We start from the raw sequence: 24,459 nt of genomic DNA, 5'->3' as shown, positions 1-24,459 counted from the left end.
TTTCACTAACGCACATTAATATTAAGTTTTAGCATATTGTACGCAAAAGCGACCCCCCAGCGTACGATACACTAAAACTCACTAATATCTGAACTGAGAACAAACGTCTTTGGACGCCTGTCATTCGTAACTCTTCTTTGCGAACACTGGATAACTTTGTGGAATTCACGTTACGTCGCTAACAGACGATAAAAATCCGAGGACTAGTCCTAAATTTAGGGGACATTTAATGAAACCGAGCCACACTTTGTCATCGTGGATCAGGCCGTGAATTATGCGTGCCAATCACCGCGTTCCACACGCTATGTGTTGGAGATCAGACTTCTGAACAGCACTACAACAACGGAAAAGCTTTGTAAAAGGTTTAAGAGCTGATTTATCACATTTTCACTCTGCGTTCGGCGTGTGCGCTCGTGCACTGTTGGAGTTGGAGTTAGGAAAGAAAAATAACTGCTGTGCCTCAGTGCAGTGTCCTTAGGCTTTGTTGGTCTGCTGTAGGCTGTCCCGCGCTCAATATATATCGATATCTGATGTACAAATTCCCTTTCTCGTTTGTTTGTTTCGCCTCTTTCCATCTTCTTTCCTTGTTGGCTTTCTTACATGTCGTTCTGCTATCAGGGAAAACCGGCATCAGAGGAGGTGTCCCTGAACTCTGGTCATGATTTCCGTCTCTCTCGCACGCGCCCGCCACACTCGCGTCAGCCGCCAAAATTATTTTGTGAGCTAGAATCTTACACGTGTAAGCTATCTGGATCCATCCGGTTGGTTCCTTCACCGAGTTATCGCGTCATGAAATTCGGCATAATTTCGTTGCATCCTAAATTTTGACCTGGTTACCAGACTGAACTTACAGACGTCTTCATATAGGCCATTTGCAAAAGCGATTTGCTATCGTCTCCGACCGTCGTCGTCGTCGTACTGGTGCATGCACCGTCGTTGTCGTTTTGCACAGCATTTCCAGGCATGCCCTCCTCCCTGGAACTTTTTGAAATGGCCTATTCGCGTTTTTCGCCAAAGCGACGCCGCTCAGCGGTGAAACTCGGGACTAGCCAAACCAGGTACACCAGGCCGACCCCGCGTACACTTGCGGAGAAGTTGCTGGTTTTCGCATGAATCGCTGAGCTGCCCCCGTATTTTGCTGTTGAGATCATGGATGAAGTAAACATTGCAGACAACGACCAGCGAACTAAACCAAACTAGTTTTGTTCTATGTCAAAATGCGACTCTGCGCTCCGAGGGGATAGCAGTTTGTCTTTCCGCGTTTTTTGTTTCCACACAGAGAATACCACCTACTTCGACGCGTCCTCGGAAGAAATGGATTGAGCGACTCAAAATCAGCAAATCTGTTACATCAGCAATGCTTGTGTGTGTCTGGCCCCAAGCAGCACAATGTACTCAAAGTCGAGTGCAATAGGGGTGGACGGTATGTGTCTTATCAATGTGCTTTAGTTTCACGAGTCTGTTCAAGGCCTTCCACCTACCCGTCCACCCCTATTGCACTCGACTTTCAGTACATTGTGCTGCTTGGGGCAGAGCTCTTGGGGCGGTACTGCCTACATATATGATAAACGTTCTTTTTTTTTTCTTTTCTTTTTTTCTGAAGCACACTTCTGTGCAACTCACTTCAGGAAGGGAAGCAAAAACTTGTCGAGACAAAACAGAACAAGTTTGTTTCAAACTTGAATAGCCATTATGTGTAAGAAAGCGCAAGAGATAGCGTGAAAACGTATATCAAGTCACTTTTGTCACTCTGCATTTGAATCAGCTCGTCAAATCACTTGGGAAAGAATGCAGAAAGAATGCGATGTTTCGTTATGGTTTCCCAAAAACATGCGCACCAGTGACACACGAATGTCACAACATTACCGTGTAACTTGTAAACTACATACGTACACGCGTTACACACTTAGAAGATGTTAGCTGAAAGAGAACTGCAGCACAGATGTCGTGTGCTTGCATGTCCCTCATGTTCCTGCAGCGCAGGACACTCGCTGCTTGCTATTTCGGCCTCGCAAGCGGTAAACGTGAAATTCACCTTCACGAAATGAGGTTGATCAAACGCGCCGGAACTTCGCAAATAAGATGCGACAACTATAGCCTTCTCTTTGGACAACCCGGTTACGCCTGCCAGAAGTATATCAGCAGCGTTTAATACTCGTTCGCCTTCAACACATCGAGAATTAACATTGCAGTTCGGAAACTTCAAAATCGAAACTAAGCGACAACCTGGATACGTCCGCCATGTTGGAGTTCAGATGCGCCACCTACAGGTCATGAAAAACGCGAATTACCAACTGTAGGATGGGACAAGCGAAAGCTTGCCCACATCACATTTCCAAAATAGTACTGCCCTCGCCCTAAAAACGAAGAGCAAGATCAGCTAGTGCTAGGCAGGCAGTCCAAACTGTCAAACATAAGCCTCAGAAGCCTTCATTGGTCTTCACGACAAAAAGGGCATACACCTGGCATACACCTCCCGTTTTCAACAAATCAGGAGCGAGAACGATGTCATTTGGGATTAAGGTTGGCAAAGTGCGTTCTATGTGTTGAAGTTCATTTTTAAAGGTACTGTAAAGCAGCACCGATCAAATGTCATTTAGTGTGGCTATTCGATAGTCCAAGCCACCAGGACAAAAACTGTGCAAGTTTCATTCCAATCGACGGTGCAGTTAATTAGTAAATTACAATTAAAGATTACTGGCAACACTGTACTAGGTATTCGAAATGAATCCGTACTTCTGACACATACGGCGGCAACCACATTGCATGCGTATAACACTGGGCCCGACATAACGATCCACCACAATCCACCATAAAATCCGCCCCTGCAATCCACACAACGATCCACATCTGAGGATAAACGGATAAGCGAACTGAAATGAAATGCTGAGCCGTTGAAAAAAATGTGTCAGACGTTCAAGAAGCCAGACAGCGTCGGGACTTGTTAGTTCACAGAGGTTCACAGAGAGAGTTTGTTCGTTCGAAAGAGGCCGCGAACAAAAGGAGCGCGCAGGCGCAGCAGAGAAGTAGAGGAGCCCCCATCGAACAGCGGCCAGCGCTGGGTTACTTCGCAAAAACAGGGGTTAACAGGTTAAACTGTTAACAGGGGTCTCAGAATCCATATGTAAACAGGAAAACTAATAATATGGTTACTAAAATAACGAAGTTCCGATGTCATAGTGTGTAATACCAATTTTCAGTGTTGCCCGCTGTACAGGGGGTTGTTTGACACCAGGCGTTAAAAATATTTATAGCGCGTTGTCGGTTCTTTGGTTCCGCATATGGTATTTAGAAGCAACAAAGTCTCTAGTCACATCACCGGCATATCATGCATATCATCTACTGCTTTACAGTTCCTTTAAGAGTGTGTAGCAAAATAGCGTCGACGCGAGCGGCTGGTCGCGGGTTCACACCAAGCGTAAGCGCCGCCACGTAATCCGGCCTTGACGAAATCAACCAGTTAGTAGAAGGCGGTTGTGTGAGTGTGTGTGTGTTTCGTGGGCCTAGCCTTGCCGTGTGTCAGGGGTATTGTACAGGGTGTTCCAGTTAACTGCGAACATATTTTTTAAATATATATATATATATGTATATAAAGAGGGGGGAAAAGCCGTTAAAAAATAGGTAAATGATGCTAGACGTGTTTGAAATTCAAATTTACAGTTAAGATGGCTTCTATGGCTGCACGTAGAGAAACAGATACTCATTGAACGATGCGACAGCACCAGAGGACACGTGTTTCGCCGTGTTTGCGGCTCGTCGGCCCTGGGTAGCTGCGCATCGTTCGGGATTGGCAAACCAGGGGTCACTCAGCGATCAGGGGTCACTCGCTGAGTGACCCCTGGTTTGCCAATCCCGAACGATGCGCAGCTACCCAGGGCCGACGAGCCGCAAACACGGCGAAACACGTGTCCTCTGGTGCTGTCGCATCGTTCAATGAGTATCTATATATATATATATATATATATATATATATATATATATATATATATATATATATATATATATATATATAATAGGAAAACAATAGCCGGAGCTCTTTGGCTACACGTATAGCATATGTCTGTAACTCAAACATCGCCATGCCAGTACTGGACAGCTGTTTCGGCCTTCTTGGACCTCATCAGCAGTACGCAGGCAGGCAACGTTTGAGTGGATGGCGTCAGAAGGTCACGTAACACGTGATTCCTCCCGTCAGGGTGAGATAACTCACTCACTGAAAGCCCAGTGCAAAGCCAGTGAAGTATAATAGGAAAACAATAGCCGGAGCTCTTTGGCTACACGTATAGCATATGTCTGTAACTCAAACATCGCCATGCCAGTACTGGACAGCTGTTTCGGCCTTCTTGGACCTCATCAGCAGTACGCAGGCAGGCAACGTTTGAGTGGATGGCGTCAGAAGGTCACGTAACACGTGATTCCTCCCGTCAGGGTGAGATAACTCACTCACTGAAAGCCCAGTGCAAAGCCAGTGAAGTATAATAGGAAAACAATAGCCGGAGCTCTTTGGCTACACGTATAGCATATGTCTGTAACTCAAACATCGCCATGCCAGTACTGGACAGCTGTTTCGGCCTTCTTGGACCTCATCAGCAGTACGCAGGCAGGCAACGTTTGAGTGGATGGCGTCAGAAGGTCACGTCCCAAGCAGCACATAATATTGGACCCATATTGGCTGGTCATTGGCGATACGGGTCCAATATGGGACCCGTTTCGCCAAGATTTTCCCCATATTGGCTGAAAATGGGCAATATGGGCCCCATATTGCCCAGTTTCAGCCAATATGGGGAAAATCCTGGCAATATGGGCCCCATATTGCCCACTTTGAGCCAATATTGGGAAAATCTTGGGAATATGGGCTCCATATTGCACGCGTACACCCCATATTGACTGAACAGGGTACGTAGCCGTGTTGCACAAATGCCCAAGCAGCACGGCAAGATTGAACGTTGAAGCGTGTGAAATACCCTATTCACTACATCGTTACATTCAACAACTTCCCGCAGATGATACACATTGTTAGAAACAGTCAACGTACTTGGCATTCCCAACGTAAAGTTCGCTAGAGTTCGACACCTCAACATTCCACGTCTTGAAAGTCGCCGCCATCTTCCTTCGCGATGCCAATGCCAATCGGTCGAGCCGACTGTGAGCAAGCGAGTTGTTTGAGCGTAATCACGCGTCCTACAACTAATGCGCATGCGCGACAGCCCGAACGGACGTTCCATAGGGCTAAAATGTCGCTGGGTGCTGTAATGGTAACGAAATTGCGGCAGGTCAAGTAAAAAACACAATGTTTGATAAGAAGGGATGGCTATTCTGTAAAGTTAGGTGATTTCAAGTTGCTGCAAGCAGTGTAAATTGCTCTGGCGTGTGTCCGTCACCGCCACGAAAGTGTTTCGCTGCTTTGTATTCTCGGATCGGGTGTGGAAATTGTTAGACCACAGAATATTGCGATCCCAATGAAGGCTTCTGAGGGATCTTAGGTATTGGCAGTTCTGTGGGACTGCTTGTGATCTTCAGCGCGGGCGTAGCACCTGTTCTTCGTTTTTTTTTGTGTTTGGGCAATGCCGTGTTTCTTTCCTTTTTTTTCGTTCTTTTTTTTTGAAGTGATGTGAACGTGGATCAATTAGATCCGCAGAAATAAAAAAGCAAAAATCATACAAATGTAGTGAATATTATACAGTATAATGCTTTATTATTACACGGGCTCCCCGTAGGTGTTATCACAGAAATATTGGCGCAAAATGGGCTCGCCAATATGGGCAGCCCATATTGGTCCAATATGGAGCCTGGTTGCACTCCCCATATTGGTCCAATATTGGCAGCCCATATTGGGCCAATATTGGCAATCTTGGCAGCCCATATGGGTCCAATATTGGACCAATATTGGCGTGCTGCTTGGGGTAACACGTGATTCCTCCCGTCAGGGTGAGATAACTCACTCACTGAAAGCCCAGTGCAAAGCCAGTGAAGTATAATAGGAAAACAATAGCCGGTCCAAGAGAGGTCCAAGAAGGCCGAAACAGCTGTCCAGTACTGGCATGGCGATGTTTGAGTTACAGACATATGCTATACGTGTAGCCAAAGAGCTCCGGCTCATTCATTTGTTTTTATTTTGTTTCCGCAAGTTAAAGCTCATCTTCGACGCATGGGGCGACACTGTGCTCCTTCACCCTCTCACATTGAGGGTAAAGAAAAGAAGCGTCTCCGAAGATGCGCAATGAACAAAATAAAGAAAAAAACTGTGTTCCTTCACGAATTTTTTGCATACGATCTACCGAGCGGATTTTTGTTCTGAAAACGGCTAGGATATCAGGTGACCGAAAGGAACAGATGTTCTCATTGGGACAACTTCGTAGCTTTTATAATTAAAAAGTTAATTATTGAAAGTTAATTAAGACATTGTCTTAGGAGTTTGCTAATGCCCTCCTAAGGAGTGCTCTTCAGCATACGCAGTTGATTTCTTGCAACTATTTTCATGTCGGAAAAAGTGATATATATATTTTTAAATATGTTCGCAGTTAGCTGGGACACCCTGTATAGGCACGTGGGCACTTTGAATAACTGAATATGCTAGCAAATTGTGGCATATAAGAGCCATGAAGGCCTGAAGAAGAGCCATGTTTCTTGGGAATTTACCGCAAAGATGACGCTGGACAGTGCCGTCCGCCAAGCCGCAGTTATCCGACAACCTCGAATAAGAACCCTACCAGTGGGTGTCCGTAAACGCATCAATGACAATTAGACTGTCACTCGGTTTGTTGAGAGGACGTTGTTAATTCGTTTTTGTCGGATTAGGCTTGTATCAATGTTGGATACAGAGAACACAAATGTACCATGTCAGGTACACTGTCAGGAAATCTGGAGGTCCATGTTCTCCGGTGCGGATGCACCCCGAGTCCCCGATGTTCGTGTAATCCAAGATAAGGGGAAACTTTGGATTCAGGTTACAATTGGAGGTATATAAATCATTCATAATCATTAGAACTGGGAAAGAACATGCGTAAATTAACCTTCCATTTTGCGCACACCCAAGGAGCGTGATCACCTAGCAACATACCTCGGCAAAGCTAACTCATGAGCATGCTCATTCATGCTCACTTATGCTCAATGTGTCGAATGCGTTGAGCATGAGTGAGCAAACGGCGAGCTGAGCGGGAAATGAGTGAGCATGATTGAGCATATGAAGAGCTGAGCAGGGAGTGAGTGAGCATGGGTGAGCATATGAAGATCTGAGCAGGGAGTGAGTGAGCATGAGTGAGCATATGAAGAGCTGAGCAGGAAGTGAGTGAGCATGAGTGAGCATATATGAAGAGCTGAGCAGGGAGTGAGTCAGCATGAGTGAGCATATGAAGAGCTGAGCAGAGAGTGAGTGAGCATGAGCGACCAAACGGAGAGCTGTAGTGAGCGGTAACGGAATTCTCTGGACTACCACGGGCGCTATGTATCAACCGGACGAATACTAATAATGCCCTTGTCACACGGGCAGCGCTAACCACGGTTAAGGCAACCGCGGTTCGCCGCAGTCACACGACCGACCGAACGGGTGTTACGCCCCGCGGTTATGGAAACCGAGCTTGGCAATCTCGGTTTTACGAGGTAAGCTTTGATCGTAAAGCTTTTTAATTACAGTTATGCCCTTTTCTTTTCATGATATACAGCGTAATCAAAATACCCCTGGCGCTTGTGTCGCAATCACGTGATCACTGCTAACATGTCACAAACCCCCGTGTGACAACAACAAACCGCGGTTCACGATAACTGCGGTTTGTTCGGGTAACGGTAGTTAAGCTTAACCGCGGTTAAGACTGCCCGTGTTACAAAGGTATAAGTCAATCCCTCCCCACTATCAATCTCAACATCGTAATCGTCCATTGAGACCTTCTCGATACGCTGAACAGTTACAATGGTAGCATAGCACTGAAAGAAGGAAGCCATTGAAAAGGTAGGACTCGAAACCACATCTTCTGGATTACCAGTCCAGAGCGCTAAAATATTGAGCTAAGCTGACACACCTCCCCAACGACTTCCAAGGGTGCGTCATTTGAAGGGACAAACACACCCACTCACTCACTCACTCACTCAATCATTCCACTTTCACTCTTACATGTTTTCTCACTCAGGCACACGTTCATACGACGGGGCAACGCAAGCGGCAACTGTTGAACACGATGGAAATTGATGTTCTGAGGCTGGAACACAGAAGACAATTGGTAGCATAGCACCACGGACTATGCTACGGCAGTGTGATGCTGCTACACGGAGGAACGTGATATATACTTGACAAAATTCACACTCATGAGCATGCCCGCTCATGCTCAGTGTGACGAGTGAGTTGAGCATGAGTGAGCAAACTGAGAGCTGAGCGAGGAGTGAGTGAGCCTGACTGAGCAAACGCTGAGCAGAGCCGGGAGTCAGTGGGCGTGAGTGAGCAAATGGACAGCTGAGCGGCGACTGACTCAGCTTGAGTGAGAAAACAAGGAGCTGAGCTTGAGATCAATGAGCAGGCGTCGGAAGTGCCGACCTCTTCCTAGCAATACATGGATAATTATGCCCGGTAGGACGTGTCTTCTCCTTTCACATGATTGTTATAACGAGGCGTTTGTGTGAAAAGTAAAGCTCAGTTGTTAGGGGGTTGTGTGTCTTCCTTACATGTTCGTATGCTCCAGAACCGCCTGTCATGTGCCAACTAGCCCATATCGCCGTTCTCGTTTGTTCATCGGGTTAACTCAAAACGTGTCAACACCGGTTACACGATGAAAGTGATTGATGGCAGCACGTACAGGATCATGCGTGCGCATGTGTTCCCACACTAAATGCCACGGTGAAATGTCATCCCATATATGACACACGGATTAGCATTCTAAGCCTGGTAGACCATCGTCTGACAGAGCCTCTGTAAATATATGTGTAGTAAGAATGCAAGCTCAACAGGCGAGAATTTTGAAAAATAATTCATTGGGTCTTTCAGTCTTTGGACTTAAGCAACGTTAGGCATAGTGTATATAGCGTCATTCTTACATAGTGACCCGCGTTCCCAGCGTTCTATTTTCACGCGTTGATGTACGAGTAGATTTGTAGAAAGTAGCAAATTCCAACGCTCAAGTCTGTCACTGAACTAATGTTGAATATAGTCCTTGTGCACTTCCCGGATGTCGCTTTCGTTCACATCGCAATGGGCAATGAAACCAAAATCATGAACATGAAATTCCTTATTTCTAACACATATCTACAACCTCGCGCAACATTACATTACGCAGCATATGCATTCTCTGAGGTTACATGCAGGGAAGGGTAACGGTAATGGTAACGGAAACAGAAACGGTATATTACCGAAATTGGAGATGGTAACGATAACGAAAACGGAAACGCATACTACTGCCTTCCATTACCGGAAACAGAAACGGAAACGAAAATTATCATCCGGTATTGAATTCGGGTTATGGCTATTACTGTTGTTGCGATGAAATGTCAGTGACTTTTCATTTTATTTTTGTATTTTGACAACTCCATTCCCTGTAATGCTCTAAATACTACACGACAGCATGGAAACAAAGCGCAAATATTAGATCTCGAGGGTGCATCACTCGCTTACCTACTCATGTCGTTAGCTACCTACATGACATCAAGACATGAGACTTACACAACATAGACCCCACGCACTCTACTTCACCATAGCCCGAGGATGACAGCATATGATATTTTTTCCTTTCTTCATTTCACAGTGGCTATACCAGTATTGTGGCATAGTGGTTAAGATGATCGCTTTCCACGCCGAGACTGGGAGGTGACACGGGTTCGAATCCTGTCACCGGCTGTGCTGTCTGAGGTTTTCCCTGGGTTTTCCGAAGACTTTCCAGACGAATGTCGGCACAGTTCCCCCTGAAGTCGGCCCAGGACGCACACTAACCCCCCTGTCCCCCACTCCTTCCTACTGTTCTCTCTCCATCTGTCCACGTCTGTACGCCGCTCATAGCCACAGTTGCTTCGCGGCGCTAACACGAAATTAAAAAAAAAATAAAAAAATATATACCAGTATTGTTTACTACAGAGAGCGTCCGCCTACGAATGCGACATTGGATGAAAGTTACGCCCATCTTGGGTTGCTGGACTCAGAGTGACTGAAGAGAGAAGACTGACTGAAGACATGTTCCACACTTCTTTAAAATGTTTGCACGATGTGCGCATCCCAACGACGTAAAATTACTTGTCTAATGTGTACGCCTGACACCGAAGCACCACTTGGGCAAAACCAGGTGTTGACAGAGCCTGACGGCCTGTCCCCCCGCAGCTCTGTAACAGCCGTTCCATTACCGGAAACAGTAACGGAAACGAAATTCAAAGCTGGTATCAGAAACGGATAACGAAAATACGTCCGTTATCCTTCCTTTTACATGCACGCTCATTGTCACATATATTCTAAGCGACAACAAAATACTTATAAGTATTATATATTTTATTTCCGAATATCGTAATTCGTTGCTCGTCCAGTCCGGACATCATATCAGTAACAACCGCAAGCAGACAGGTGCAGCATAATGCGCTACAGCTGCAAGTACACCGGAAAGACACCAGTTCCAAGCCGCGCGTTTTGAAGAAACCGAATACCGGTGCTGAACAGGCATCCCTAGCTTGACGCAGAAGCCGTTGTGTTCAATCGTGGGATACTTACAAGCACAGCGGCTGAACACACAAATAGCATTCAGCGCACGACACTCGTCGTTTACATCGCAACGGGCGTTCAGCCCGTGCGTCCTGACACACTGTCCCCGTTTTGAAGGCCCATAACCTTGCTGACAGGCACACCAGCCCTCCTCTGTACACTCGCTGTTGTTTGTGTGGTACGCGCACTGTTTGTCATAGTGACAAGGATGTTCAAGGAACGACGCTGCACGATAAGTCGTGTACGCGGACCGTACCTTCACTGGAAACAGCGGAAAGCACGCACAGCGACCACTTTTGCATGCAGCAATGCGGTCGTCGCAATTAGATGGTGGGCAATCGTCTGTCACCGTTGGTTTTAGGATATGCTCCAAGGCTACGGAGTGGTTGTCCGCTGTGATTGTACAAGTGGCGTGGTACTCGCCAGTGATGGTGGGTAGCTTAAGAAGGTGTTGCACAAAGAGTAAGCTGATGCGTTTATGGAATGTCCTGTTTCCCTCCTGGAAGCTTAAAGGTACTGTAAAGCAGTAGACAAGCATGATATGCATGGTGATGTGACTAGAGACTTTGTTGCTTCTAAATACCACATGCGGAATCATACGACCGACAACGCGCTATAAATATTTTTAATTTGCCATGAAAGATGCGGCGTAGTAGAGCGGTGCGACGCCTGGTGTCAAACAACCCCCTGTACAGCGGGCAACGCTGAAAATTGGTATTACACACTATGACATCGGAACTTCGTTATTTTAGTAACCATATTATTAGTTTTCCTGTTTACATATGGATTCTGAGACCCCTGTTAACAGTTTAACCTGTTAACCCCTGTTTTTGCGAAGTAACCCAGCGCTGGCCGCTGTTCGATGGGGGCTCCTCTACTTCTCTGCTGCGCCTGCGCGCTCCTTTTGTTCGCGGCTTCTTTCGAGCGAACAAACTCTCTCTGTGAACCTCTGTGAACAAACAAGTCACGACGCTGTCTGGCTTCTTGAACGTCTGACACATTTTTTCAACGACTCAGCATTTCATTTCAGTTCGCTTATCCGTTTACCCTCAGATGTGGATCGTTGTGTGGATTTCAGGGGCGGATTTTATGGTGGATTGTGGTGTATTGTTATGTCGGGCCCAGTGTTATACGCACCCACCCAGTATGCACCCACGAGGTCTTCACACATACAGATCTCCAACCTAAATGATTGGCGTATTTAATTGCATGTGCAATCGCAAGTCACTGCTTTTCGAATGGCAGCCCTGCTTCAATGTTGATGATTCAACTACTTAAGTGTTACATACAAGACGCACATTTATGGAAAGGAAGAGACGTTTTGCACCCACTTAACACCTGTTGAACATGATGGAAATTGTACCGGTAATCCAGAAGATGTGGGTTCGAGTCCTACAGCTGGCTAACCTTTTCACTGACTTCCTTCTTTCAACACTTAACACCTACCGGCTTTGGGAACCGTTGTCCCGTGTACGGTGGCACTTGCTCATCGCTCTCAAGGGTCGGGCAGTTCTGATGTAGTGGCTGCAGTAGAAAAATGAGACGTAGATGTACATATCCAAAGAGGGACAGAAAAGCAAAGAAGCACAGAACACGGCGCTAAACCTCAAGCTGTTTTCACCAACGTAAATGCATGGGTACCAGGAGGCAGGGAAGGGCAACGGACGTATTTTCGTTACTGTTTCCATTTTCGTTACAGCTATATTTTCGTTTCCGTTATCCGTTTCTGATATCACCCTTTCAATTTCGTTTCCGTTACGTTTCCGTTACTGTTTCCGGTAATGGAAAGGCTGTTACAGAGCTGCGGGAGAACAGCCCGTCAGGCGCTGTCATCACCATGTTTTGCTCAAGTGCTGCTTCGGTGTCACGCTTACACACAACACGTCGTAATTTTACGTCGTTCGGATGCGCATATCTTGCAGGATTCTTCTTTTTTTAAATGTAGGAACATGTCTTCAGTCTTCACTCACTCTAAGTCTAGCAACTCAAGGGGGGCATAACCTTCATCCAATGTCGCATTCATAAGCGGTCGCTCTCAGTAGTAAATAATACTGCCATAGCCACGGTGAAATGAAAAAAGTAAGAACAAATAACTAAAAATCGTAGGCTGTCATCCTCGTGCTATGTTGGAGTATAGTCATGTGTTGATTTCGTGGAGTTATCAGGGCTGGGACAAGGTAAGCGAGGGATGCACCCTCGAGATCCAATATTGCGCTTTGTCTCCATGCTCACGTGTAGTATTTAGAGCATTACAGGGAATGGGGTCATCAAAATAAAAAAAATGAAATGAAAGGTCACTCAAATGTCATGGCAAAGCAGGAATTGCCATTACCCGAATTCAATACCGGACAATAATTTTCGTTTCCGTTTCTGTTTCCGGTAATGGAGGACCGTGGTATACGTTTCCCTTTCCGATATCGTTACCACCTCCAATTACGGTAATATACCATTTCTCTTTCCGTTAACATTACCGTTACCCTTCCCTGCCAGGAGGGAGAAACAATATATGTATGTCTGCTTACTGTGAGCGAAGTTCGCCCTGCCTTTGCTCTATGGTTGGATCAAAAATGGTCGTCACTGTTGTCTGTTTCAGCTTATTCCACTTGTATCAGCTCGATTTTACTCAAACTGGTCCTTTACAAAATGCGCCTAAGAAAAAGGGCAGGCTTTGGACACACATGCAGACAAACAGAAATAGCTAACATATCTTGACACTGACCAGCTAGCCGCTAAGTTCATATATAAGCAAACACGTCGTAGCATACGTGCTGTCACGTTCTATTGGACGTGATTTCTGCTTCAAACACTATGTTCCAGGAAGGGAAGTAAAGAACGGTGTCCGCTCATTGCTGGACTTTGTTCTTGTTCTTACTCCAATTCGCGTCTGCCAGGTTATGATTGAGGAAAAACACTCCAAATTCTTTGTAAGAGATGATCTGATTTGCAGAACACGTGGGTCACAATTTATTCCGTGACTTTTGCATGGAAGTTGTACCTGATTTAAGGCAGGAAACGCTCTGACTTTATGCGTTTATATTTTAACTTTCTCTGCCCACGTTTAACTTTGTGAAACAACGCGGAGTCGCGGTGCGTGAAAGAGCTTTTTGTTCCGTCTTACAATAACATTCACGCCCCAAAACTTCCCTTCATAACATTTACGTTGGCGTACGGGCTTAGGCCGTCTGTACAGCGCGGCGAGGGATGTCGTTCAGCCTTGACGTCGCTTGACAATCTTCAATTTAGGCTCCTCCTAATGGCTAAACTTTCTCTATAAACGGCTCTGTGATACGGAGTCGTAGCACGGCTCTCCTAAAACTCACTTTCTCTCGCCACGTTACGAAAACCGGAAAGGAAAAGGAAACGTTGCATGCACAGGGTTACCTAAAACTCTCTATTGACAGACTCAAAACTGTGCACCCACCTATTATCCATTTAAGTACACGAGTATAGAATTAAGGATTAATAATAATAAGGATAAATTAACATAGTATATTCTCTGCCGGTTCGCTGGATTTCTACCCGTCTACATAGTATATCAACGTTGGACATCAACATCGTCGCCCATCACTTTATTATCCATCATACAACATCCACATCTCTGTTCATCTTATCATCATCAATCACTCAACATCACCTAATTTTTCATTATATGATGGGAATTATGTCCACGAGGTGGAGGTGGTGGTGGTGGTGAAAGGGCTTGCCGTTGTCGGCCTCACCTATGTGGGCAACGTCCACGAAGCGTTTGCTGTTATGGGCACAAAAACGAACCGACGAACAAATCAAATGAATGAATGAATTTACCGGCCTATGCCATTTTATTATTCACCGACCGATTCATTTTATTATTAGTAGTATCGCACACACCTCCGTTTGCAAATGTAAAGGGCCCTTGTCTCAGACGACGTAAGGTTGTCGTCGGACGAGCGCATTCATTTCTTGCAGACGTCACTATCGGGGCGGGACATGTAAGTAACGCCCACTTGTCGACAGTCCCGTTTCGCCTAATGAGATTGCACAGCAGCCCCATTTCGCCTAACGCCAGTCACCCCTCCCGCCTCTTTAATCCGATAATCCGGATTAAGCGAAATGGGATGTAACCACAGTTTGAAATGTGCTGTCTAGAGTCTGTCTAGTGCTGTCAACACGCTCACGCTAGATTTGCAACTGATTGCACGATGGAAACTATAGCTTCGTAGCCCATTGTACATGCCTGTTTGTCTTTCGCAAATGTGAGTTTAAAAAGGTAAAAAAAAAATGCACAGAATAACACAATATATATTCCTAAATATTTGATGGCGCTTAGCTTATGAGAGCTACTGAAACTGTGCAAGATCGTCACATCAGTCTGTCTGATTAATACGTAACTAAAAGGAATAACAAGAAAAATTCTCCTTCGCCGTTGTCTGGTTTCCTTTCTTTTCTTTTTTTTTTTTTTTTTTGTGTGTGTGTCCGACGTTTTCCATATCTGAATAGTAGCGGTAGCGGAGAAAGAGTCCCTCGCTACCCATATCTGTAGCGGAAATAATTTTTCCGTTACCAATGCAAAATGTAGCGGGATCGCTACTCCGCTACTGGAAAAAGTAGCGAATATGGTAGTGGCGCTACTAATATGTGGTTAATAGTCACTTAACCACCCCCTTAGCGGTACGAGTGAGTTTTGGAGTAGACAGCCCCACGCTTTCACAATCTCAATATTATTTTTAATCCAATGTAATTCGTGCACAAATCCAATTCAATCCAAAACAAAACAAATGCACAAGCTTTCTTTATTCGCAATAATACTTTCCGAATAATTCACGTGTACCGTAGCCCGTCTGCAGTTGTGTTTGTTGACTAATGATGCCAAGGCGTCAATGCAAGAGAGGTGTTTGTTCAATACCGAGAGGTTTGCATGCCTGTACATGTCCTTGCTATGTTCGCATGACACAAGAAAAAGAAAATCCAAACTTCAACTTCAAAACTTGGAAGGCTGCCAAGTCGCTCTGGCGCAACCATGCGCCCGGCAGAGTCAGTCGCTATTTTGGACAAGTTCTGACGGCAGCCGCCCTTGTGTCCGAACTGAACAAAATACAGTAAAATCTGTCTCTGCTGTTTAGACTATCAAAGGTGATGCGCGCCTCAACCGTAAATCGCAGTGCGAATATTCACGCTGTTGGTATTGCTAATACGAAAACGGAAGAACCGAACGAGATGATGAAAAAGTTTACGGCCTTCCCTGCTGATAAAACGAGGAGAAATGCGATAGCAATCGTTGAACTGCTAAGAAAATGCGGAAATAATTTTACATTGCGCGCAATGGTTTGCAGGTTTGGGCCAAATGTAGGAGCACAACTGCAATGAGTTATGATATAATGCTAGAGAGGATAATGCGCTGTAGGGTTTGGCGTGAAGAAATCAGATTCACTCAACCGAATTGGAAGATGACTTGCTTGTTTGTTTGTTTGTTCTTACTTCATTGTGTATACACAGGCTGATCATATGCATAGTAAAGGATCATCAGTACTGATAAACGTATTTCGAGAACCATTGACTTTTAATGATCTGAAGCATTCACATGAAACCTCTTGGGAAGACGATAGGCCTAACTGGATTTACTGCAATGCTTAGACAGCGGCCACCACCATGGGGAGTCCGAGAACGACCGTTTGCTCAGATCTCCTACACTGTTGTTTTTGGTGCAAAGTTCTGTGGAGATGTTTTCATCCATTCCGTTTCAAAGTGTATAGATTTGTGTAGTTTCCCTTTCTTTTCTGAATAACGTGTCCTAGAGCAGCCAGTCCCGAGTGGCTCGGGAATAACATCCCCATTTTTTTCTTTTACATATCAATCAATCATGTCGGCAGGCCCACGCCGCGACGAAGCAAGGCGTCGCTCTCCTGCGTTGGCAGTTTCGCTCACAATATGTAATATATAACGTATCATTGCAATGCCCGCAGCTGCCTCGGGATAACCTCACCTAGCAAAGACACCAGGTGCTATGGTTTACAATAGGCACTCCTATTCGCGTTTTGCGCGACATGTAAGTGGCGGATCTAACCTCTAACATGGCGGACGTAACCACGTTGTCGCTTAGTTTCGATTTTGAGATTTCTGAACTGCAATGTTGATTCTCGATGCGTTGAAGGCGAACGTGCATTAAACGCTGCTCATATACTTCTGTCAGGCGTAACCGAGTTCTCCAAAGAGAAGGCTATAGTTGTAGCGTATTATTTGCGAAGTTCCGGCGTGTTTGATCAAACACACTTCGTGAGGGTGAATTTCACGTTTACCGGTTGCGAGGGCGAAATAGCAAGCAGCGAGTGTCCTTCGCTACAGGAATGTCAGACACACGCAAGCACATGATATCTGTGCTGATGATCTCTTACAGGTAAGAGCTTCTAAGTGTGTTGCGCGTGTAGGAGTGCATTTTAGAATTTACAGGGTAATGTTGCCACACGCTTGTGTCACTGATGCACATGTTTTTGGGAAACCTTAACGAAACGTCGCATTCTTTCTGAATTCTTTCCCCCAAGTGATTTGACGCGCTCATTCAAATGCACAGTTACAAAACTGAATTGGTATACGTTATCGCGCTATCCCCTGCGCTTTCCTGCACATAATGGCTACTCAAGTTTGAAAAAATTGTTCTGTTTTGCCTAGACAAGGTTTAGCTTCCCCTTCCTGACGTGAGTTGCACCGAAGTGTGCTTGAGAAAAAGAAAAATAAGGACGTTCATCAGATATGTAGGCAGTACCGCTCCACTCTGCCATATACACACACAACCATTGCTGATGTAACAAGTTTGCTGATTTCGAGTCGCTCAATCCATCTATACCGAGGATGCGTCAAAGTAGGCGGTATTCCATGTGTGGAAAGAAGAAAACGCGGAAAGACAAACTGCTGTCCCCTTGCCGCACAGAGTCGCATTGCGGCACAGGACAAAAGTAGTTTGGTTTAATTTGCTGGTCGTTCTCTGCACTGTTCTCTTCATCCATGATTTCAACAGCAAAATACAGGTGCAGGTCAGCGACCCATGCGAAAAGCAGCAACTTCTCCGCAATAGAACGCGGGGTCGGCCGTGTGTACCTGGATCGGCTACTCCCGAGTTTCACCCCTGTGCGGCGTCGGTTTGGCGAAAAACGCGAATAGCTGCGAGCGGGTTCTCGGGCGACTGTCCGCACGCGAACTGTATACGGAAAAAGGGGAAGAGTCACGTTGAATACCCTGCCATAAACTGTTCTGCGCCCAAGGTTCGCGTGGCGTCATCTATCGTCCGGGCTCAGTTTTCGGCGTGTATATATACCACATGAATTTCTGAGGAGGTAGCCCAATAATGCTATCGCATCAAAACATGATGTGTTCTGGAGCAACTGGCTGCACCGCAGCGCTACCGATGTCTCCATCCACCTTTTGCCATGGAAGTGGCGCCGTCTGTTAGGAAATGAGGTCGCGTCTGGGTTCGAGCGTAGGCGGTTGTGAATTTCCACGCGTTGTCTGCTGTTCATTTAGCTGTATCGTTTACTTCGTTTATTGACGCTGTGCTGCTGTTGCTCGCAAAGTGATCGAAGAGGATGGCGTACCTTTTCCGTTCTTGCATTCTGCATGGACTGACAATCTATCAGCGTGCATAAGTGTGGGAGTACTTAAACAGCAACACGCCATCCGTAAAACAAGCGCACCGCGGCTGGTCCTTTACGATGAAGGGACATCTGCGGAACGCAATGATTAATACTGTTTCGGCGGATTCTGAGTTGTTGCTTGTCAGAGGAGTTTGCGCCCCATCAATGAAGGCCGGACAACATGTTGTGTCGGCATGGTTCAGGCGCAACGATGGTCGTATCCTTGGTGGTCACTGCACTTGTGTTGCCGGGTAAGTCAAACGAAAACATATTAGGCTACACTCTATATCTGTGAAAATTTTTGTATACTGGTATAGCTTTACGTCGGCAAAAGCGCGTTACAGCAAGGGTCGGAGTCCTATGTATGTCATTGTTGTTACTTTTCAGGCTCAGTGAAACCTGCCACCACGTTGCGGGGCTGTTATTTTATATGACAGAGAAAGCTCATGGACTTGCTGCGAATCCACCGTCATGCATCGATCTGCCTTGTCAGTGGATTATCCCCAGCAAGTGTGAGTTTGTGCGATATACTCCCTAGCATAAACCATTTTATTTGTGATCCACATAATTAAGTTCAGTTTTAATGGAGGAGAGCTCTCACCTAACTAATTCTCAATGCAGCCAAAGAACGTGGTGTGGTCCATCTGTTCCTTTGCAAGATATAACCTTCAGAAAATTTGTTGTCAACAAGCCAACACCACAAGTTAAGAAAAGAACGTACAGTCCATGTCACGGAGCGCAAGGGTACTCCCATCCTGAGTACAACACTCTGGTAGAGAAGCTTACAGAATGCTGCCCCTCTCTGCAGTGGCTCAGGTATAGCAGCCCTTCAAGCAGCCTCTCAAACAAACCACCAAAACCTATCATTGGTGATGATGAACATCTTTGGGAAGCAAGGACTGTGCATGAAGTACAGCAGTATATGAACTGTATATTTCCAATGTCAACTGAAGAGAGGGAGAACATCACAGAACAGACAAAGGGACAGGCTGAGAATAAGAAGTGGCACAAAGAAAGAACCGGGCGCATTACAGCATCCAACTTTGGGCGTATTGTCAACTGTGAAAAACCGGACAAACTGCTCAGAGACATACTGTATCCACGACAACAGCTTGCAGCTAAACCACTAATTTATGGACGACAGCACGAGGATCATGCAGTACAGGCATACAGGGAAATTCTCTCGCTATATGGGAAACACGTGATGATTTATGACACTGGTCTCCACATCCACCCTGAGCACAACTTCTTAGCTGCGTCACCTTACAGGATTGTGGCTGTGGACGGTGAAGAAGGTCTCCTCGAGGTAAAATGCCCTTACAGCAAACAGGGCATGTCACCATTAGAAGCCTGTGCATCTAAGGACTTCTGCTGTGAAGTAATTGGCTATGAAATAATGCTCAAACGGACACATGATAATTACATGCAGGTTCAAGGCCAAATGGCTATCACGGGACACAAGTGGTGTGACTTCGTGGTTTGGACAAACCATCCTGAGTTGGTCAAGTCCATTAACATCGAAAGAATATGTTTTGATAAGGACTTTTGGGAAGACAGGTGCCTGCCAGCATTACTGTACTTTGCAGAGCGTGCCCTCATGCCTGAGGTAATGACGAGGCGCGTGCGCCGACTGGGCACCCTAGGACCTTATGTTTCGTATAAAAAATATGTGAAAGGGTATTATGTAGCAAGTGCAAAAGGAGACCTCAAAATACATATAAGGAGACTCCGCTGAAGTTACATGTTGCTATTTTATTGAGCAGGTCCACACACACGCACATCAGGCTAAGGCTCTGCAACGTGCTAACTTCACACTTTAGTCTGTGTCATCCTTAATCAAAGGACAGCGAAAGTTACTCAGGTAACAACAGACATGGAATATATGCTCAGCTATATCCACCATATTGATTGGAAAGGGCTTGTCTAGAATATGAAATGCCTTAACCTTTCTGATCACGCGTTCAACATGTACTCTAGCACTCGCCACACTTCTTGTGCTCAGAACTGCCTCACGAGACATTTAAGCTTCTCCCCTCACCCTAAAAGGTGGATAGTAGACATCAATTCCTGGATGAATACATGGGAAGGTAAAACCCTTGTCTACCATAATAGCATCACCAGGTTCGAGGCGATCAAACAATCCACTTTTCTCAACAACATGAACATCAGATACAGACCCTCCCCAGAGTCTCGACACAAAACTTATATAACCATACGGGGTACATCCAATAACAACTTTGTACGTTTTATAGTGTTTGTAGTGCGAAAATGTCTGTCTTTGTGCTTTCAGAGAAGACGGTTTCTGAATTCTGTTGCATCCAGCACCAATCTGGTATTCGCAAACTTCATAAATGCCTTCGGCAGAGTTGGTTATATCTGGTCAACTGTTGGGAAGGATGTAATGCTCTTCAGTTCGCGATGAAGAAAATTTATCCACGTTGCAAATACTTTACTGAAATGACCTTCAGATATCCCGAAATTTCGCGAGATCTCTTTTACAGACATGCCGTTCCTTAGTCTGACCAGGATCATGAAAAATTCTTCCATCAGCTCTCTTTCTCGTACTCGTTCACGTTTCTCGTTGGGATTCCTCTCCACATTGCCCCAGTAGGTCATCATCGAAGCACGGGGGACAAAAAATTGAACAGAGCTTGAACAATGCCAATGTTTGGCAACCCAGTGTAGTACCGACATTCGGCATCATTTCTTATTTGCTCTATGCTTAAAAGACGAGATTTGGCATCGCACAATTCCTCAACAAGATATATGTTGCGTGTAGTGGGTAGCATCACTTGCCGCTGAAGGCGTGCCAGTTTTTCGTGAAGGTCTCCTTCAGTATCTTGACTCCTCCACGGGTGTCAGTGTGTCATTACCACAATGTGGTAATGGGACAGACTGGTCTGTCGGATGTGCTTGTGCAGGGTCTAAGGGAAAAAAGGCAACATGTAGCAGCTGTAGTAATGATACGAAAGCAAATATATGCTCGTGGATGTTTTGACATATAGTGCCTGCCCCTGCTATGACTGATAAACTCAGTATGTTTGTGATGTGTGAGTTAAACAATGACGCTGAACGGAGAAGAGATGGGTCTTCGGGGCAATATAGTTTGCAGTACACACTTACCTGATTCAGGTGCAAATCACTGGTTCTGTCCACTCAGTGTCCCTTGTGTGTTCAGGTGACACTGAACTTACGCCACTTGCAGGTTCTTTTTACCGGTTGAGCAGTGTTTTGTTTAGGGCTGAAACAAGAGGCTCGGGTAAGGTAACAACCCTAAAAAAACGAGCGACTATCTGGATATAGGTTTCTGACACAGGGCTAGTTTCACCATCTTTGATTAAATGAACCGAGATCAAGAGTCTCTCACCTTCAAATTATCCCAACTCTCTTCTGCCACCACTGGCTAACATGCCTGGAACTCTCGTTACATCACTGAAAAGAGGTTGACGGCTAACTTTAGGTTCAACCGAGCTTACAGGGTCTTTGATTGCGGTTAAAGTTAACTGTGGTTGGTAAAACCGGGCATCTGTCGTGTTTAACCAGGTAGGGTAGGCTGGGGGAATGCGCCCACATATTTGTAAGTCTAATCATATAAAAGCAGGACCTAGACGTATGGAGATCAAACTTTCAGCCTACTGTCTTTGGGCCTTATTGTAGTTCTCAGAGTTATTTGGACAACAAAAATCATACTTTATTAGCATAGGAACACAGGAAAGCAGCCCTCTTAAACTGACGCTTTACACGAACCCTTGGGAGGGGGGAGGGGGCACTGTGCTGATTGTGTAGCAATTGGGCGAACTTTCAACATACAAATTCGCGTCTTCGTTTCCAGCTGAAGTCAGCCAACATATATATACAAGTACATTGTGCAGAACACAGGACCAAATGTTCTAGCAATGGTACGCACTGAACGACTTATTGGTGTATGCCTGAATTCAGTCTTCACGCGCAGCAACAAGCTGCCAACTCGTGCGTCACTTCTATTTCTGTTTACACTATATTCTATATTCTAGCCCGCCATATTTACACTGTATAAAGTTGCTGTGGCGACATTTCTTATGCGGCTTTTGAAATTATTCGTGACGGCCACTTTCCTGAGCACTTTCCCACGACTTACACTTTGAATGAAATACCTTTAACTGCTGTTCTTCTCTTTAGGCGGTGGTATCTATCCAAACCTGCTCAGCTGGTCGGCTTTCGGTGCTTGAAGACGGTCGGCAAATAATCCACGTGGCTCTTGTCCATGTTTGGTTCACCTTTAATACGCCAAAAAAGATGTTCGTTATCGAAAATGTTCGCTTAGACTCGAACGTAACCTCACCAGTAACGAAATGTGCATGGCATATTCTCAAGTGTGTTGTTGGCCTCCAAGGCTTTCCGTCTTTCCCGAGTCTTTTCACAGTGCGGATCCATGCTTCCCGCTTCTCTGGGTATAATCTCTTCGATGGAAACCTGAACAGCAGGACCCCCTTTCCTTTGACATAGTAATTTGTGCAGCTCGGCGATACACAATTGGCCAGCATGGCGCCAAAACACAGGAAGAACTTCGAAAAATGGCGATGGCATTCCAACCACTTCGAGACTCGCGCGGAGCAAGGAAGGAGGAGAGGATACGCGCATGCGCGCTCGCTCTTTTTGAAAATGGTAGATTTCTTTTTGATGCGATAGCATTTTTGGGTTACCTCCTCGGAAATTCCCGTGGTGTGCGCCGAAAACACAGCTCGAACGATAGATTGCGCAAATGGAACCGTAGGCGTATGCACACTGAGCGTACGTACGGGAGTAGTAGCGTGGGATTATACGTATGGTGAAAGAGTATCCCGCTTAGGTTATTCTATATCCGCATGTACCATGTGTTGGAGTTGGAGGGAGGCCAGGAAAAAGGCAGCTATAATGAGACTTAACAGGACCGCTGTCACTTAAGTGTCACTTAATGTCACTTAAGTGACAGGAAACTTGGGTCCGTCATTGTCAACTCTAGGCGGGACTAACTGTCGTTGAAACTTGAAAGATGGCCATGGAGGAAGGGAAAACCGCTGTTCTGCTGAAGATAAACTAATAGTGTACGACATACACGTAGAAGGCATCTCTTACTGCAGCTGTCGTCGGTCTTGCAGTTCCCTGACCGTGCTCGTCGAATGTGCTGTGCGTAGAACGTCCCGTGACCATTTTGTCCATCGTGTAACCTAGTTGTAGTAGCCTGCACATCGCTTAAAATAACAGCACGGGCGATATTAGATTTTTTTTCGAAAAACTTGTAAACCTTAATGGCTGTACTGCTGTTTTACTTCTGACACAAATTTAAAGTGAGCTCGTGCCGGTGGCGGTCCCAAGGGGGCGTTGGGGGCGGTCGAGCCGACAGGAATAAACGGCGCCCAAATACTGTTGTGGATGACTTCATATAATATTACTGTCCGGTGTGACATAAGAAGTACGAACCGAACCAGGAGTGGGTTCAGTGCAAGATTTGTAAACGCTAGTCACATTGGGATTGTAGTAACAAAGACGTATTATACGTTTGCCATGACTGCACGGCAAATCCTTGATCCCTGCGTTATGCAATACCCAATTGTTTGAACATACGTGAAAGCTGTTGCTACGAGCCCGAAGGTTGGGGCATACTGAAACACTATGCCTCCAGTTGCATATTAGAAGCTTTTGGCCATAGTAAAACATTCGCGTCAGTGTTGTTCCACAGTATCCAGAGTGATCAACAGTGCTGCAAGTTCACTAAAACGCCTACATCCCCAAGTACGTTTCGAACTAGGACGGTTTTCTCTCTAAAAAAATAATAATAAGTTGTCCCCCTTCCCCTAGTTGCCTATACGCACTTATGGCTCTAAAAAGAAAAAGAGAAAGAAACAGTCGAAGAAAATAAGAAAAACTGTGTTACCCGAAAGAAAAATATCAGGAAGCAACTCTCACCAGGATGAACGTCCAATGTCCTATGGAGTGTATTTAAAAAACCGAATTTTAGCACAAATTGTTGGGGGTTCAGGCAACAGTTCGTTAATGTTCACTACCGTTAACACCTGCGCTTAAAAAATTGTTCAAATTCAAAATCCCCTAATTAAAGAGTTAATTAATGAACTTTAAGGCAGTTAGCCATCTTGAAGTTCCATACTCTCTTCCAGAGGATGTCCGCATGGCCGTATAACTAAACTGCAAAAACGACATCTATTCTGCTTTCGTAAC

The 24,459-nt window shown here is 45.5% G+C and overlaps 1 pseudogene; it reads right to left on the bottom strand.

The window, feature by feature from the left end:
• Positions 1-20,080: 20,080 nt before the first annotated feature.
• LOC135384310 (uncharacterized) lies at positions 20,081-22,837 on the bottom strand (annotated as a pseudogene).
• Positions 22,838-24,459: the final 1,622 nt, after the last annotated feature.

This window comes from Ornithodoros turicata, chromosome 2 (genome assembly GCF_037126465.1).
Source record: "Ornithodoros turicata isolate Travis chromosome 2, ASM3712646v1, whole genome shotgun sequence".
Classification (NCBI taxonomy): domain Eukaryota; kingdom Metazoa; phylum Arthropoda; class Arachnida; order Ixodida; family Argasidae; genus Ornithodoros; species Ornithodoros turicata.
This window is presented reverse-complemented; position numbering and strand designations above follow the sequence as displayed.